Below are 20,270 nucleotides of genomic sequence, written 5' to 3'. Positions count from 1 at the left end.
AAATTTCCAACACCAAAGGGGATTAAAACTATCTAGGGGGAGCAACCCGTTGCAAAGGAGATGTTTGCCGTCGATGAAGTAATTCTGATATCAACACTCTCATCGACAAATGAGCCATGTTCGAAAGCAAAACAGGAAGCCAAATAGCAAACGATGTCAGCCTCGACCCAACTGGACAAGCAGGGGACTGACGAAGATGATGATTACGGGGTTCCTCGATCCTTTATAGTCCCCAATGATTCCGACGCTACCAAATCAACGGTCGAAGAGTTGGAGCAGGTCATATTGATCGAACATCTGCCCGATCGAAAAGTATACCTGGGCACGAGGTTAACTCTCGAGCTCAGGAAAAAACTCATTCAATTTCTTATAGCTGACATGGATTGTTTTGCTTGGTCCCATCTCGATATGACAGGGATCCCACCGGAGATCACCACTCACAAGCTGAGCCAAACCCCAAATTCCATCTGGTCAAGCAAAAAAGGAGACCCCAGTCCGAGATCAAGCACAGTTTCATCAAGGATGAGGTAACTAAACTCCTTAAAATAGGGTCCATCCGGGAGATCAAATACCTGAAATTGTTAGCAAATGTAGTGGTAGTCCCTAAAAAAGGGAACAAACTGAGAATGTGAGTGGATTATAAGGATTTAAATAAGGCATGCCCCAAGGAATCTTTCCCTTTGCCTAACATCGATCGCATGACAATGCCACAGCCGGCCACGAGATCTTTAGTTTTCTCGATGCCTACTCCGGGTACAACCAAATACGAATGAACCCGGATGATTAAGAAAAGACCTCCTTCATCACTAAGTATGGCACATACTACTATAACGTAATGCCATTCGGATTAAAAAATGTCGGTGCCACTTACCAATGCCTAGTAAACCGAATGTTCGAAGAACAAATAGGAAAATCCATGGAAGTTTACATTGATGATATATTAGTTAAGTCCCTGCGAGTAGAGGACCATTTAAAGCATTTGTTGGAAACCTTCAGTATATTGAAGAAGTACAACATGAAGCTGAATCTAGAAAAGTGCGCGTTCAGAGTCGGATCAGGTAAATTTCTTGGGTTCATGGTATCCAACCGAGGAATCGAGATCAATCCCGACAAGATCAAAGCTATTGAGGATATCACGGTAGTGGACAATGTGAAGGCCGTACAAAGGCTAACCGGGCGTATTGCCACTCTGGGGCGATTCATCTCGAGGTCCTCGGATAAGAGCCATCAATTTTTCTCGTTACCGAAGAAGAAAAACAACTTCACACGGACCTCGGAATGCCAACGGGACTTGGAAGAACTTAAGTGATATCTATCGAGCCCGCCACTTCTTCACACGCCGAGGGAAGACAAACAACTATACTTGTATTTGGTAGTATCAGAAATAGCGGTAAGTAGAGTCCTAGTTCGGGAAGAACAAGGTACGCAATTTCCAATTTATTATGTTAGCAGGACCTTAGGTGAGGCCAAAACTAGATATCCTCACCTAGGAAAATTGGCACTCGTTTTACTAAGTGCCTCTTGGAAACTGAAACCATATTTCCACCACCATCCTATATGTGTTGTGAAAACTTACCAATTACGAAATATAATGCATAAACCCGAACTCTCGGGACGATTGGCCAAATAGGCCGTAGAAATCAGCGGGTACGATATCGATATATTAACCCCGGACAGCCATTAAGTCTCAAATTTTGGCAGATTTCATGGTCGACTTTACGTCGGCCCTAATACCCGAAGTTGAAAGAGAGTTGTTGGTAAACTCGGGGACGTCATCGGGAATATGGACCCTCTTTATGGACGATGCCTCGAACGCAAAGGGGTCCGAACTTGGCATCATACTGAAGCAACCCACAAGAAATATAGTTAGACAATCCATTAGAATTGTGAAATTGACTAACAACGAGGCCGAATATGAGGCCATAATTGCAGGTCTCGAACTGGCCAAAAGCTTGGGGGAGAAGGTGATCGAAGCTAAGTGTGACTCCTTCCTTGTGGTGAACCAAGTTAATGGAACGTTCGAAGTCAGAGAAGAACGAATGCAAAGGTACCTAGATAAGTTACAGTGCCCTTGCAAACTTAGGGTCATCGGTCGAAGACGACGAGCTTGACTCGGTGGCAGTCGTACAACTCATGAGATCGGTAGTATAAGAAGGTCATGCCAAAATAAACTCAACAAGCTTAACCTGGGATTGGCAAAATAAATACGTAGAGTATTTGAAGATTGGAAAACTTCCCTCAGATCCAAAAGATTCGAGGGCCCTACGCACTAAGGCAGCCCGATTCAACTTGTCCGAGGATGGAACCTTGTTCAGAAGAATGTTCGATGACCCGCTAGAAATATGTCTGGGACCGGGAGATACCGAGTATGTTCTGAGGGAAGTTCATGAGGGCACCTGCGGAAATCATTCAGGCCCCGAATCATTGGTTCAAAAGGTGATTAGAGTCGGCTATTACTGGATCGACATAGAAAAAGATGCGAAGGAGTTCGAACGAAAATGTAACAAGTGACAAAGATATGCTCCGATGATTCACCAACCCCGGGAACATCTGCATTAGGTCTTGTCACCATGTCCATTCATGAAGTGGGGAATGGACATCGTCGGCCCTCTTTGATGGGCACCGAGTAAGGCTCAATTTATCTTATTTATGACTGACTATTTTTCTAAGTGGGTTGAAGCACATGCATATGAGAAGGTCAGGGAGAAGGAAGTCATCGACTTCATTTGAGACCGCATCATATGTCGATTCGGGATGCCATCCGAAATTGTATATGACAACGGGAAACAATTTATCGGCAACAAAGTGACTAAATTTCTCGAAGATCATAAGATCAAAAGAATCTTATCGACACCTTATCACCCTAGTGGAAACGGACAAGACGAATCGACCAACAAAACCATAATCCAAAACCTTAAGAAAAGATTAACCGACGCCAAAGGAAAATAGAAAGAGATTCTGCCCGAAGTCCTTTGGGCATATCGCATGACCTCAAAGTCCAGTACTGGGGCTACCCCGTTCTCATTAGTTTATGGCGCCAAAGCTACAATACCGGTCAAAGTCGGGGAGCCAAGTATCATATTTCAATATGCATAAAGGAATCAAATGACGAGGCCATGAATACAAGCCTCGAGCTATTGGATGAAAGGCGTAAAGCCGCCCTTGTTCGGTTGGCTGCTCAAAAACAGCGGATCGAGAGGTATTATAATCGAAGGGCCAACCTTCGATATTTCAATATTGGGGACTTAGTACTAAGGAATATCACACTAAACACCCAGAACCCGAATGAAGGGAAGTTGGGTCCGGACTGGTAAGGACCGTACTGAATTCTCGAGGTCACCAGGAAAGGATCCGATAAGTTCGGAACGATGAACGGGGAACAACTATCGAGCAATTGGAATGTAACTCACCTAAAACAAAATTACTGCTAAGGTACACCCCCATTCATTTTCTTTTATTTTTCTAACTAACACTTGCAGGTGATCGACAAGGAGCGGCACGAAGTCTTTAGGTCTGAAAGCACGCGTTGCACTCTTTTTCCCTTGAACCGATTTTGTCCCAAATGGGTTTTCCGGCAAGGTTTTTAACGAGGCAACAGTGGATCGTGCAAACTTAGAATCAAGGACCGATCACGAATCGGTGTCAAAGCTGGCATTAACAGTATCCGAGTTTCCTCTACAATCAACCTCGAATACTAGGGGGGCATTACACTCGGATATTGACGTTAGCAAGGAAAGAAACTTTGTAGCTGAAAGGTATCGATCGGTAAGATGTATTGTAAGGGCCAAACGGTCAAACGAACCATGCCCACATAGGCTGATCGAACCTTAACACAAAGCATGCATACATATGTTACACAAGAATAAAGAGAAGTCTCTTCATTGCAATCATCTTATGTTTTAAAAATTTCTTCTTTACATCCCTTAAAGAATTTCATACTTTCGATCTCTTAAAGTTAACGAGCTCAAGGGCTGCCTATAACCGGAGTTCGAATGAAAACTCCCTCACTCGGGGACTGTCGTCCAAAAATAAACTCGGGCGGCCCAAGCCACTAGATCTCGAGGGAATAAGACCTATCAGGCAACCCCCGAATTTTAAAGGCCACATCTATCTCCATTCGGAGACTGTTATTTTGGGCAAGACCGGATAACTCGGGAAAACAAGTCCACTGTGCGACTCCTGAACTAAAAGGCTACGGCCATATTAACACGGCTTGGAGATGTTCGAGACCCGTAACAAAAGATAGGCCTTCAAAAAGGAAAATTTTTCATAACCGGTTCTAAAGGCTACCATCGGCAAACTATAATCTGAATTACTTACTTTGGGAGAAAGTTTCCGATAACACCGAAACCCCAAGACACCTTAATACAGAGTAATGTAAAGGCAAGGTTTGTTTGAACTTTCGAACATAACCTAAGTTATTCTATGCTAAGGCATTCCGGCCTTTGTGAATACAAGTAATAAAGCAAAGGAAAAATTTGAAAGCCGAAAGGGAAAGAAAGCCTTATATATATACATACATACATATATATATATATATATATATATATATATATATATATATATATATATATATATATATATATATATATATGTCCAATAATCTTTTCAAAGGCCAGAATGGCCCAATATAGAAATCTACAACGGCCAAAACGGCCTCAAAAAGATACAAATATAGCAAAAAATAAAAACATCTAAAGGCCTAAGTGGCCTGGTCCTCATCGGAGGCAGCATCACCTACGGTATCTTCCCTGCCTTCGGACTCGCTTAAGCCATCGGAGTCATTGTCATCCTCGGGATAAGCCAACCTTTTAGCCTCAGCTTCGAGCTCCTTGGCGTTATCGATCTCAGCTGATAGGTCAAAACCTTGAGCATGGATTTCCTCAAGGGCCTCCCTTCGAGATTGCCATTTAGCATGCTCGATGATGCCTTTTGCTCGAACCTGAGCCGCCTCGGCATCGGCCATATAAACGGCCACCACCTCATCAGCATTGGCCTTAACTACTCTTGCCTCCGATTTGGCCGCTTCAAGCTCCGTGGCTAAACTTTCTCGATCAGAGATGGCCGAATTCAGCTGGGATTAGAGCTTCTCGATCTTCTTGGCCTGCGCCAAGGACTTCTCCTCTATACCTCGGAGCTGGACTTCAGTCGAAGCCAGTTGGGCTCGGGCGGTCTCTTTTTCTGAGGCCAGGCGATCCATGTTCTTTTTCCATTCTTCGGCCTCAGCCTTCCACGCATCTACCTCTTCCCGGAGCTGCCCGATCTTGTTGATCTTCTATTGGACCTGCGTGTTCAGACCATTAGTCACCATGTCCAATTCGTCGTCACTAACTTAAAAAATTCTTCTTACCTGCTCAGCCAGGCCGGCATGCTCTTTCCGAGCCACCTCCAATTCAGCCGGAGGCCTTTAGCCTCCCCTTCTCTTTTCTCACTGATAAGTTTGTAAGCGTCTCTTTTCTCAGTGAGCCCTCGGAACTCGGCTTCATATTGGGTCAGAACCTCCCGGTAGTGGAGGAACGTTTCATGGTGGAGTACCAAAGCCTACAAGCACAGGAAAGGAGTTACAATAACACACTAGAAATTATTGAAAGATATCTGGGGTTACCCGATTTAATTCCTGTTAGGCTTTGTTGAACAAACAAGGCACTTCCACCTCGTTCATCTTGGCCTGATCCTCCTCGGTCACCAAGTACCAAAGATAACTGGCCACTCCCACGGGGGCAGAGAGAACCCGAGCATCTTCCGGGATGGACATAACAATTGACCGCTTCCGGTCAGGATTCGAACTCGGGGATGGGAACTGATTGGCTAATTTTGGGCTTGAGGCAGGTCCACTCGATGGACTCTTCTTCGACACTGGTATATCACCCAACCGGGTGATATCCTCCGTAGCGGTAGAGTCTACGCCATCAAAGAAGTTGTTAAAGGTGTCTACTGCCTCTTATGGCTCTTCGGTGTATCGTTCTTTCAACGCCTGAGCATCGGCAATCATAGACTCAAAAAATAATAAAGGCAAACCGGCAAGGTCTATTACTTCGGGTATGCCTTACGAAACATTATCCGTTATCCGGGAAAAATCGGCCATGATCTCATTATCGGCCTCCCCATCTCGAGGCGGAGTGGCCTCACCCCCTTCTGGTTTGGGAGCTTCAGCTAAACTTCTCCCATCGACCTCCTCAAGTCGAGACAGTTCCGTTTCAATACCCGCCGGTTCAGAGGCCTCTCGTATCAAAACACCCGCCCGCACGTTGGCCACCAACTTGGATTTCTCTTCTTCTTCTTTTTCTTCTTCTTCTTTGGACTTATCCCTTAGATGGTGGACTGAGTCCGAGGGTAGAGCGCTGGTGCTTCCCTTAGGTTTACGCGCCGGCCTCCTCTTTGGTTTTTCTTTTCTGAGTTCGGAGAACTCGAGGCCCTTTTCCTTTTCTTCTCATCACCCTGCCTCAGAGCAGGGGACTCAAGAGGCACATCCTCATTACCGGATGGAGGCCTCATAGCAACATCTTTGGGGAGACCTACAAAAGAAAATAGAACCGATAAGAATTAGACAGCGCGAGGAGAAAATCAAACATTATTAAATCAGAAAAGAAAACTTACCATGATTACAGGCCTCCCACCGACCCTTCAACAGATTGCGCCATGCGCGCTCGGAATATGGTCTCTGTGACACAAGGTCCTCGACCCACTCCTTGAGTTGAGGAACTGCATCCGGCATCCAAGCCACAACTGCACCACAAAAACACCGATAAGAAGGGAGGAAAGGGGAGAAATAATAAATAAAATCTTTAAGGCGAAGTTATACTTATGATTCATGTTCCATTTATCGGGAAATGACATCTCCTCGGCAGGGATCAAGTCAGAGGTCTTCACTCGAACGAATCGACCCATCCAGCCTCTGTCCCGATCCTCATCTATACTCGAGAATGAGGCCCTACTGGCCCGGCGAGCAAGTTTGATTAATCCCCCTCGATAGAGTCGGGGACTGTACAGGCGCATAAGATGATCGAGGGTAAAGGGACACCCCTCAATTTTCTTTACAAAAAAGCGGAGAAGAATCATTATCCTCCAGAAGGAGGGGTGAATTTGACCGAGGTTCACCTCGTACCTCTTGCAAAAGTTGATAATGACCGGGTCTAAGGGACCCAACGTGAAAGGGTAAGTGTAAGCACTTAAAAACCCTCCACGTGGGCAGTAATTTCTTTCTCAGGCGAAGGCACCACCATGTGCTTATCGGCCCAGTTGCAATCCTCTTTGACCTTGGAGAGGAGATCATCGGTGATCGAACATATATATCTCGATACCGGCTCGCATCGACCTAGTATCGAGGAAGTCTTTTCGACCTTAAAAATCAGCACCGGTCGAGCACCCTCCAGGAACGAATCCTTCAGGGTGTGGTTCCACCGTAGTCCCGTCGCCGGCAGGTCGTGATGAAGAGGCGGTCTCCTTTTGTGGAACAGTCTTAGAAGTTTTCGTCATTTTAAAGCAGAGATGAAGAAGAGGAAATTAATAAGTTACGCTTAGTGGTTTGCAAAAGGTTCAAAAATCTGGGTTAGTTGGAGAGTGAAGAGATTCTTGAAGAACAAGAGTAGAAGAAGCTTTGAACATAAAGTTTGAATGAATGAAAGTTGGGATATTTATAGTTTGCTATTGACTGTTCAAAACTCGTAGTGGCCAACCAACAACTGACACGCATTTAATGCCTTGGAGACTGGACCGACGGGACACTTCAGTAACCTTTTATCGCTTACGTCATGATCTATCGATGCAAGGTTCGGAAGTTCATATCGTTTCTCGTCATCTTCTCTCCGAAAAATGAGGGAACTATCTGTACGCGGTCGAAACCGGGTTCGTCCATTGTATGACCAGCCGAGGCTAAAATGTGATAGGTCAGAGCTCGAGCCCGGGTTATATCAAACCAAGGCGTGAAGTTAAATCGTTTAGCTCGTGACTCCAGGAACGAACAAGATTGAGGGAACTTTGTCGAGCCAAATAATGGAAGGCAGAAATATCCAGGATCGGTTGGAGATCATGGCGAAATTCTCGGCACGTATCAAGGGGAGGCCGATTAATTAGAAAATTATGAGATTAGTTACCTTTTATAGAATTGTATCAAGAGTAGGACTCTCATACTATATAAAGGGAGGTTTGATCATTTGTAAAACACATTGTAATACGCAACAGAAAGCAATACACTGTTATTTCTATCTCTTATCATCTTGTTATTCTGTTGTTACATCAGTTGAGGCATTTCTTGGTTCGAGGGTGATCAAACTCAAATGCCAAGACTGTTCAATTTGTATGGTTTGCGTTTATTCTCTTATCATCAATTTCAATATTAATCTGTTTTCTTAATTTGTATCAAGTTATATCACGTGTAATCGAGTATAAATTCAATTGTTATCTGATTTTAAGGGTAAATAGTGTTGAAGCTCCATGAATAATGACGGCAATATGAGACGATTGATAATGACAAAAGTATCAATTGACCAAAAAGTTAATGAAGGTCAAAATTGAGCAATTTCGAATAGTATAGCGATTAATTTGGACCTTTTTCCTTTTACATCTGTTAAAGCTTTTATAATTTTTCACATATTTATCAACGTTGGTATAAGAAATACTAAGTTCAAGATAAATATAAGTAGTTTGTACCAATGCTGCTTCTTATAATATTAATGCTGCTGCTTGTTATTCTTGTAATAATTATGTTGCTTCTTTTTCTTCTTATAATGTAACAATAATCCATTTTTCGAATAGCTTTATGTTCATGTACTGCTTCGAATATTAATTTGGATTCACGCCATAGAAAACGCGAGTATGGGGTCAATTTATTTTGGTCATAGTTCTATTTTTATGCTTTTGACGTGAAACCTTTACATGTATTTCTAGCAGAGTAGAGGGTTAATATGACTTTTAGTGCTATTCTTTTAGTTAAAATAGGTAATTCCTAAATAATAATCTTCATATTATATTATTTATTCACCATACAATAGACTAGTTATTGTTTGTTCTACGTATGATAATTTCCATATATTTATTCTTCAGGTAGAAAATCGCTTTACAACTGGAATAAGAAACCTTAGAATCCACCCTACCTGTCAATGAAAAAATGGGATTTGAGAGGAGCTAATATCGTATTATTAGTTATCGTATATTAATCCGTGCATTACAATCCTTATATAATTAAACAATCAACCAAACAACCCATGAGTGTTATGCAAAGACTGTAATACCAGAGAAAATAATTAGTTTTATTAGTGTACATGCATAAAAAATCTTTTAATAAGAAATATGAAGAATATGAATTCTAAGTATACAATAGTATCACTATTTTTATTCTATTAATAAAAGGTTTTATTTGTACTTAGCTAAGCAAGACAGACCTTATTTTAAAATAATACAATTTCTTTTAAGGTTTTGCAACCCAAATATATTTATTCAAGTATTATTAATGCAACATATATTTACATTATACTTTTATTTTTATTAGATATTACATAAAGCTTACATCAGTTATATGAATATATTTATATGGGTGACAATAATAGTGATCAAATGATACATTAATAATACACAGATTTACGTGAAAATTAATGAATCTAATACAATGCCAATTTCAAAGAGCATCCCTTAAGTTTGGGCTTTGGATCAGGGTCATCCTTATTCTTTAACTTGGAGCATGTAATAGTCTTCGAATATGAAAAAGAGAGCAGTTTTAGTCCTAATGTAACCGAGACATTAGAAAATAACAGAACTAAAACTGACCCATCGAATCTTTCACCCATCCAAACAATCTGCCCCAACTTTCTTTCCAAACTAAAATAATCGATATTAGAACCCTAATTGAATTCCCTTTGAGCTTTCTTGGTACGAATCAGAACCATTCTTGTGCTGCAATCATTTCGAACTTTTCGTATAGTCTTGGTTTCTTCCTAAATAGCTGAAGAATAGACAATGATGATGAGGCGTGATAGCGGGAGATAATCACCACGTTTTCATGACGAGAGATTAGTCTTTTTAGTTTAAATTTGCAATTAGCAAAAGAGAATCGCAGGAAATATGTGATTTTTTATCTGGATTGAAGCAGATAGTGTAGTAACTATCTGAAGTTTGATCTTTTATTTTAAATCTTTCAGACAAGCAACCTATCGACAGGGATAAGTTGGACTAGGAAATATTTAACCGACACACCTAAGTGTAGTTACTAACATCTACTAAGACTGAAGCATTGTATATCTGTGAATATTTGGCATTTCAGAAATGGAGCAAAAGAAAGACGAGTTAGAAATTTTGACCCTAGTATTAGGTATTTTGTTGAAACAAAGCATGCACTTTCTCTGTGTCAATTAATATGGTGGTGTTTAACTTGTACGTATTTTAAGAAAGAAATGAAGACTTTAACATTTATAGTCTAAAATAAACCATTAGATATAAACCAACTCATTAAGGGTAAAGTAGAAATTCTAAAAAAAATTTATTTCTAACTAAGAGAAGATGACATTCTTTTGAGATTAACTAACATTATAAGTGTCAGATAAATTAGGACAAAGAGAGTATCTGGTGTTGTAAGTTGGATATTGATTCAAATAACGATCATGTATTAAGAGCTAAATTGGCCAAAGATACGGGTCATAATTATTTATGGAGAGCCTACATGCCCTAATAGTCTTTTTGTATATTCTTCAAGTAATAACTCTAGGTATTATTGCATGTAATGTTGATTTAGATATTTTAGAATAGAGAGCTGCTAGGGGTCTCAAAGGGTTTTCCTGGTGGCCATAAAGGGGACTGGTGGTGGAACGAAGAGGTGCAAGGAAAAGTGGAAGCCAAGAAAGCGGCATATGTGAAGCTAGTAGAGAGTATAGACGAGGGACAGAAGAGTGCTAACAGGGAGGGGTACAAGAAGGCTAGGAAGGAGGCGAAGTTGGCGGTTACTGCGTCTAAGACCGCGGCGTTTAGTCGTTTATACGAAGAAAGTGGGGATAAAGACGGGGACAAGAAGTTGTACAGGCTAGTGTAGGTTAGGAAGCGGACGGCTCGGGATCTGGACCAAGAGAGATGCATAAAAGACGAGGAGGGAAGAGTTTTATTGGAGGGGGCACAAATTAGGCAGAGATGGCAGTCTTACTTCCATAAACTCTTGAATGAAGTGGGAGATATGGGCATTGTGCTGGGGGAGTTGGAGTACTCGGAACGACAGCGAGATTTTGGGTACTGTAGACGCATACGAGTGGGGGAGGTTGTAGGGGTTATGCGCAGGATGAGTAGAGGTAGAGCGACTGGGCCGGACAAGATCCCGGTGGAATTCTGGAAGAGCGTGGGTAAGGAGGGTTGGAATGTCTTGCTAGGTTGTTTAACCTCATTTTTAGGATGAAGAAGATGCCCGAAGAGTGGAGGCGGAGTACGATGATCCCGTTGTACAAGAACAAGGGGGATGTACAAAACTGCAACAACTATAAGGGTATCAAGTTGTTAAGCCGTACAATGAAAGTGTGGGAGAGGGTGATTGAAGGGAGGTTGAAGAGGTGTGTTGTCACGACCCTAAACCCGGACCCGATCGTGATGGCGCCTCTCGTGAAGACAAGGCCGGCCGACACACTCCCAACTCATCTCAAAGCAATTAAAATAATAAATACAAAGTCATTAACAGAATAAAATCCCAAAATAAGGTAACAAAACAGTTTGCGGAATAAAACACAGCCCGACATCGGGGTGTCACCAGTCATGAGCATCTAAAATAACTCACTAGAATCTCCGGAAATCTGCTGGACAGCTCTCAACCCTCGCTAGCAGGACCTGTAGCGCCTGAATCTGCATACAGGGGTGCAGGGAGTAAAGTGAGTACTCCAACTCAGTGAGTAATAATAATAAATGCAGACTGAGTAATAAGAAATCGCGTAAAGGCACATCAACAGGCTATAAAGAAGCAGTGAAAGCCAGTAAAAAATAGTGAAACAGTGAAATATGTAAAGTCACTTTAGTTCAATTTAAGCTTCTTCAGAATGCCTTTTTAACAGTTAAGCAAGTAAATGACAGGCAACTAGAAAAGATAAACACGTAAAGAACCGCCCCTCGGGCACAATATCAATAGAATCAGCCCCTCGGGCACAATACCAACACAAGCAGCCCCTCGGGCAATAACATCGAACAATACCAGCTCCTCGGGCTATATCTCATATCACAATGGGTACTCGCGCTCACTAGGGGTGTACAGACTCCGGGAGGGGCCCCCTACGGCCCAAGCGCAATAACAAGCCATCTCATGGCATACCAATCCGGCCCTCGGCCTCACATAATAAACAGAATCATCACACTGGGTACCCGCGCTCACTGGGGTGTACAGACTCCTAGAGGGGCCCCTTACGGCCCAAGCACAATATCAAGCCATCTCGTGGCATAATCACATAGGCTCTCGGGCTCATATCAACAAGCCACCTCGTGGCATACAAAGTCTCAGGCCCTCGGCCTCATAATCAACAAGCCACCTCGTGGCGTACAGAATCTCAGGCCTTCGGCCTCATAATCAACAAGCCGCCTCGTGGCGTACAATATCCCAGGCCATCGGCCTTACTCAGTCAGAATCTCATAAGCCCCTGGGGCAACAGTAAAATATGATGCTCAGTCCAATTGTCATTTAAAAATATCATTTAATGTATTTAAACAGAGTAAGCATGGCTGAGTTATGAAAACAGTGGTATATAACATGACTAAGTACAAGAATAAAGTCAAATAGTGAGAAAATATCAGTAAAAATCCCCTAAGGGTCCAAATAGTTGGCACAGGGCCCAAATATGGCATTCAGCCCAAAACATAATGACAACAAATAGTTTTCAATTAAATACGCGGTAAAACAATCATTCGAGATGGACTAAGTCACAATCTTCAACAGTGCACGACCCCACGCTCGTCATCTAGCGTGTGCGTCACCTCAATATAGCACCACGATGTGCAATCCGGGGTTTCATACCCTCAAGACAACATTTAAAATCATTACTCACCTCGATCCGGTCCAAACTCTAGCTCGTGATGCCTTTTCCATCACGAATCGACCTCCGAATGCTCCAAATCTAGCCACAATCAGTATCATGCCATCAAAATATGCTAAGGGAACAAAGCCCACTCGAAAATATCCAATTTATACCAAAAATCCCGAAATTGGCCAAACCCGGCCCCCGGGCCCACGTCTCGGAATCCAACAAAATTAACATCTATGGAATCCTCATCCTCTCGCGAGTCTAAACATATCAAGAATATCAAAATCGAACCTCAAATGGCCCCTCAAATCCCAAATTCTAGGTCTCCAATTACAAGCCCTAGTTCTTCAATACTAGGCTTAAATTCCATGATTAATTAGGTAAAATTCACATAAGAATCGAGTATAAAGTCCAAAAATCTTACCTCCAAGTGTTCCCCCTTGATTCTCTCTTCAATTCCCTTCAAGAAGCTTCAAAATCGCCCAAAAATGGAGGAACTTAGCCTCAAAATCGCGGAAATGAGCTTTTAAAACATTCTGCCCGGCACTTAAAATTCCTTAATTGCGATCGCAGGACCCTCATCGCGATCGCGAAGCACAAGCTTCCCAGACCCTAAATTTACTCTACGCGAACACGGATAGACCCACGCGAACGCGAAGCACAGCAAACTCAACAGGTCGTGAACGCGACCTCTACTACGCAAACGCGTAGAACAAAAGCATTGGGGACCCAGCTATCCCCCTTCCTCTATGCGAACGCGACAAGAGACTCGCGATCGCGATGACCATAGACCACACACCTTCGCGATCGCGGAACCATCTTCGCGAACGTGAAGGCCAATTCCACAGCCTTACACCTTAACCCTTCGCGAACGCGGGACATGCATCGCGAACGCGAAGGTCAAAAACTTGCAACACCAACAGCAGAAATTCTGCAATTTTTCACAACATGAAATGGTCCGATTGACCACCCGAAACTCACCCGAGGCCCTCGGGACCTCAACCAAACATGCCAACATATCCCATAATATCATTCAAACTTGTTCCAACCATCGGAACGCTCAAAACAACATTCAAACACCAAATTTGCATCGGATTCAAGCCTAAGAATTCCAAAATCTTCTAAATTACGCTTTCGATCAAAAAGTCTATCAAAGCTCGTCCGAATGACCTGAAATTTTGCACACACGTCACAAATGACACAACGGACCTACTCCAACTTCAGAATTCCATTCCGACCCTTATATCAAAATCTCACCTATCAACCGGAAAACGCCAAAATCTCAATTTCGTCAATTCAAGCCTAAACCTTCCACGGACCTCCAAAATGCATTCCGATCACGCTCCTAAGTCCCAAATCACCTAATGGAGCTAACCAAATCATAAAAATTCCAATCCGAGATCATATACTAACCAGTCAAAACTTGGTCAACCTTTCAAATTTTAAAGCTTCAAACTGAGAATTGTTCTTCCAAATCTATTCTGATTATCCTGAAAACCAAAACTGGCGATTTACATAAGTCATAATACATAATACGAGGCTAGTCATGCCCGAGAACTAGCGAGCGAAATGCAAAAGCTCAAAACGACCGGTCGGGTCGTTACATCCTCCCCCACTTAAACATACGTTCGTCCTCGAACGTGCCCATAGTTGTTCCAAAAGCCAACAAGTCGCTGTATAACCTCACCATGCAGATACCCGGGGGTGATCCCACGTCACCCTATCTCATATAGGTCCGATAACACAATGTAACTGAAATTTCGCAATCCAACCTAGCCCATAAACCTTAGAACCACATTTCCACTTCTGAAATCATCTACAAGATTAGAATCTCACATTTATACTCTGAAGAAGTCCGAAAAAGTTGTAATAACCAATACCTGCAACCTCAGGTGCAATTACCTGACATACCACATAACTCAAACACTTGTAGCGATAACTTCTAATTATAACAATTGCTCAAAACATCCGAATTTCGATAGTAAGCCTTTTATCAAATAAAGATCATTCCAACACTTCTGTATACTGCCTATGATAAATGGAACACATAGGAAATCATAACCACTCTCAGATCAACCATTCGTGAGGCCACTTCTCCTTTAGCAAGGACCATAGCAAATTTCTAAGCCGAACCTCGATATTATCCTTCCAACCTGCTGAAATCGAATCCGTTTGTATTCATTCTAGATCCCAACAATCTCACCTAATTTCAACATAACTACTCTGGTGACATGACACATCAATACAATCTAAAGCCACAACTCGTGCAATCCGCGCACCAATAAGCAACAATCTGAACGTACTCAAATCATGAAAATGACTCAATTAAGAGAGATGTACCGCAAGCTCACCAGTACCACCGCAACAAAATGCTGAAAACCCGTCACACATCGTAGAACCAGAACACACGAATCCAACCCGAAAGGTCATACCTCTACCTAACTTCGCTGCAATGCGTGACCCTATCCAAATACTGGCCCACATGAGACACCTCCAGTCACTATGCTCAAAATCGACAACCACGCGCAATTTGATGTCTAGAACCAAAGCAAATCATCATAACCACGGTGAAGCAATTGACATAACATTACACAAACCCGCAAGGACACAACCAATATGCCATCCGCCGAGCAACACCCAATACTCTTCCCGCTCGAATTCCATTGAGAAGCCCCCAATAAAACCGCACCACATGTGCCAATCAAATCCTAACGCCTCGCATCATGGAGATAACTCATAGATCTCCCCGGATCACTAATAAGCTCAATAACAATCGAATCCACACATCCCCCAACAAGACAACTCGGAGTCAACCAAGCCGACTCGATGTAGAATACCTCCATATTGGCTTACTAATGAACCCCTTTATCAAGGATTTCCTGAAGTTGCTCCTTCAACTCCTTTAACTTCGCCGGTGCCATACGATACGGTGCCCGGCAACAAATCAATACCGAAATCAACAACCCTGTCCATACCCAATATCTCTTCAACATCTAGCATGCTAAACAATAAGGATCCACTCGGGTCTCCAAACCTCCAACAGTTACCACACAAGACCGATATACGCGGTCCATAACCACGACCTAACCTGTTTATGAGAACTCCCAGTCTCTAATTCCACACAGCACGGGAATCACCATATACGATCCCGACTCCACCGTCCGAATATATAACACACCTCTAATACACAATCATCCCACGAGAGGTACTCCTATAATTCTTCCGTGCCATCAAGCAAACTCGAATATCAGCAGTCGATCCAACAAGAGAGTGCCGCAATAATAATGAAGTATCATCAACTCAATCACATTGCCCTTTTTCTGAAACGTATACCCTCATCAAGCCACACCAATCAGTGATCTCATTTATCTAATCATCTGAGCTGTCCATGCTACCTAAGAATTTGTGACCTTCCTTTCAAAACTGAACCGTGACCTTACACATGTCAATCTCAATCCTACACAACATACCGCATATACCATACCATTCTAGGATAAACATGAGAACTTTATATCCCTTCCGAGCCACAAGCATCTACGTACTCAACTAGCCAAGAACTTTCCATTGATTCCATCTAGAAGAAAATCACTATACATTCCATGCTCCTCACGCTCGTTGCAAATATATATCTCTAACCGTGGTAGAAAATTATCAAGAACTCTACGAATCTTCTTTGCGCAAAATCAATCCATCAGGACTGACTCCTTCTAACTCAACCAAGCTACACAAGCCATCAAAACCTAAGAGCATTGCCACGAAACACCTGTGGAAACTCATTACCTCGCAAGCATCCAAAGAACTAATCATATCCTTACCATGCCGATCCGGCCTACTACGAAGTTATCCCGTCTATCCAAGTTCCTTCTGCTTTACCTTCAACTTGATACTCCTTCTGGTTATAACACCACAATTTCCTCAACCCAGACTCACCACACGAGACCCAAGCATAACACCACACCGTCTAAGGCTCATAAGCCGCTGAATACTCTCTTAACTATTCCCAAAAGCACCACATTCAAAATACCTACCCTGAAGGGGCTTCCTGCAAATCCAAAGCCATTACCTTTACCTTCCTGATACTGATATATAGAATCCCATAATGATATAGAAATACCACGAATCTTGACACCCTCCAATGCAAACCTTAGTTTCTAGCCAAATATACAACTTGAAAATCTCCAATTACTACATGTAAAATCTTGAACCCATTAGAAACATTCTCGAGAGTTATCCACTCTACTCAAATCGCAATTAGACTGATCAAATGAACCGAACAACTTGTGCCTTATTAGCACTCCGACTCCGCAGAGTGTAACTTCACCTTAATGCAACCAAGTAACTTCCGGTTCTATGCACCGTACATCCTTTTGGCAATAACAACTCAAGTCATTCCACGATTCTCATACACCCATAAAGCATAGCATAACCTTTATTGAAATTTCCTTTACTCGAGCCATCCCCGGTCTCAACCTCTGTAAGCCATAACTGATTCACCAGTACGCCTCCAACTGGGACCAACATAGCACCTAACTGTGCAATCAACTAGTCAAGCAGACTCCCCCACTTGGCTCAAAGCCATAGATCAAAACACACAATAACTCACAATAAATATTCTCTATTACTGCCATAATACCATAGTGGGATTGAACTAAATTCTTCATAAGCTCGTGCAACACAGACCATCTAGTACTTCAAATCTTCTGCAAATCTCGCATTCTCCCTCGTAACAGTCAAGCCCACTCTCTTAAGCGATCAAAATTCAAATTTAAATTGCAACACATATACTTCACTGGTATGGGAGATCTTCCAGCAACAACATAAGGATCATACAAACTTGAGAACACTCCGCAGGAGATAACCCACCTGCTTCGCCTCAAACTAACATCTCTTTATACCCTTCCACCGTCATAAACGTTACGTAGTCACTTAATCTTCCTGAGTCTGAACTCATATCACAATGTGAAATCTATTTTGCTTCCCAACTAGGCAACATGAAAAGGTCCTTCAATCACGCCCACAACTCGGGGCTATACATCAGATCATGATGGATATCAAGCACCAGATAGTTCTTGCTGACCCAAACAGACGCTTCTCGTCTCATTCAATTCATGTGAACACATCTCACAGTCACATCATACTCATCACGTAACTATCCAGTCATCACTTCCCTTAATGGGGACACAATCAAACATATAGATCCAGAAACATGCGCTCGCGCAATCAACAGCTTAGGCTCAACACAGAATCACATCTCGCACATCGATCAGGGAATCACAAGCCGTCTATGAACAGCCGATACCAAGCGCTCATACGCGCATACGAATGCGTGAAATGAATTCAAAGAGTAACATTTCAAGCTGAATCAAGGACGCATGATAAGAATTCAAGAATGTGAAGTTTTCCTAAAGGTTCTGCAGCCTCTTAAGGATAAATACAAACGTCTCTGTACCGATCCGCGAGACTCTACTAAACCTGCTCATGACTCTTGAGACCTATGTAACCTAGGCTCTGATACTAACTAGTCACGACCCTAAACCCGGACCCGATCGTGATGGCGCCTCTCGTGAAGACAAGGCCAGCCGACACACTCCCAACACATCCCAAAGCAATTAAAATAATAAATACTAAGTCATTAATAGAAAAAATCCCAAAATAAGGTAACAAAATAGTTTGCGGAATAAAACACAGCCCGACATCGGGGTGTCACCAGTCATGAGCATATAAAATAATACTACAAGTCTGAAAGTCTACTCCACTACTACATAGCTGAAACAGAAAGGAAATAAGATAGAGGGGGAATGCACTGGGCTGCGAATTGTCGGGCAGCTACCAAGTGAATCTCCAGAAATCTGCTGGACAGCTCTCAACCCTCGCTAGCAGGACCTGTAGCGCCCGGATACAGGGAGTAAAGTGAGTACTCCAACTCAGTGAGTAATAATAATAAATGCAGACTGAGTAATAAGAAATCGCGTAAAGGCACATCAACAGGCTATAAAGAAGCAGTGAAAGCCAGTAAAAATAGTGAAACAATAAAAATATGTAAAGTCACTTTAGTTCAATTTAAGCTTCTTCAAAATGCCTTTTTAACAGTTAAGCAAGTAAATGACAGGCAACTAGAAAAGATAAACACGTAAAGAACCGCCCCTCGGGCACAATATCAATAGAATCAGCCCCTCGGGCTCAATACCAATAAAAACAGCCCCTCGGGCAATAACATCGAACAATACCAGCTCCTCGGGCTATATCTCATATCACAATGGGTACCCGCGCTCACTAGGGGTATACAGACTCCGGGAGGGGCCCCTTACGTCCCAAGCGCAATAACAAGCTATCTCGTGGCATAACCAATCCGACCCTCGGCCTCACATAATAAACAGAATCATCACACTGGGTACCCGCGCTCACTGGGGGTGTACAGACTCCTGGAGGGGCCCCTTACGGCCCAAGCACAATATCAAGCCATCTCGTGGCATAATCACATAGGCTATCAGCCTCATATCAACAAGCCACCTCGTGGCGTACAAAGTCTCAGGCCCTCGGCCTCATAATCAACAAGCCACCTTCCGGAATTCCATTCCGACCCTTATATCAAAATCTCACCTATCAACCGGAAAACGCCAAAATCTCAATTTCGCCAATCCAAGCCTAAATCTTCCACGAACCTCCAAAATGCATTCCGGTCACGCTCCTAAGTCCCAAATCACCTAACGGATCTAACCAAATCATAAAAATTCCAATCCGAGGTCATATACTAACCAGTCAAAACTTGGTTAACCTTTCAAATTTTAAAGCTTCAAACTGAGAATTGTTCTTCCAATTCTATTCCGATTATCCTGAAAACCAAAACCGATGATTTGCATAAGTCATAATACATAATACCAGGCTAGTCATTCCCGAGAACTGGCGAGCAAAATGTAAAAGCTCAAAATGATCGATCGGCTCGTTACATGTGTGTCCATTTCTGAGAACCACTTTGGTTTCATGCTGGGATGGTTGACTACTTAGGCCATTCACATTGTGAGGAGATTGGTAGAGCAGTATAGGGCGGTGAAGAAGGATTTTCATATGATGTTCATTGACCTAGATAAAGCCTATGACAAAGTCCTGAGAGAGGTTCTATGGAGATGTTTGGAGGCTAGAGGAGTGTCGGTAGCGTATATTAGAGTGATTCAGGACATGTATGATGGGTCTAAGACACGAGTTAGGACAGTAAGAGGAGACTCTGAATACTTTCCGGTTGAGATAGGGTTGCATCAGGGATCAGCACTTAGCCTGTTTTTTTTCCTGGCGATCAATTCT

This window comes from Nicotiana attenuata, chromosome 1 (assembly GCF_001879085.1).
Source record: "Nicotiana attenuata strain UT chromosome 1, NIATTr2, whole genome shotgun sequence".
NCBI classification, from domain to species: Eukaryota; Viridiplantae; Streptophyta; class Magnoliopsida; order Solanales; family Solanaceae; genus Nicotiana; species Nicotiana attenuata.
Note: the sequence above shows the minus strand (reverse complement) of the source record.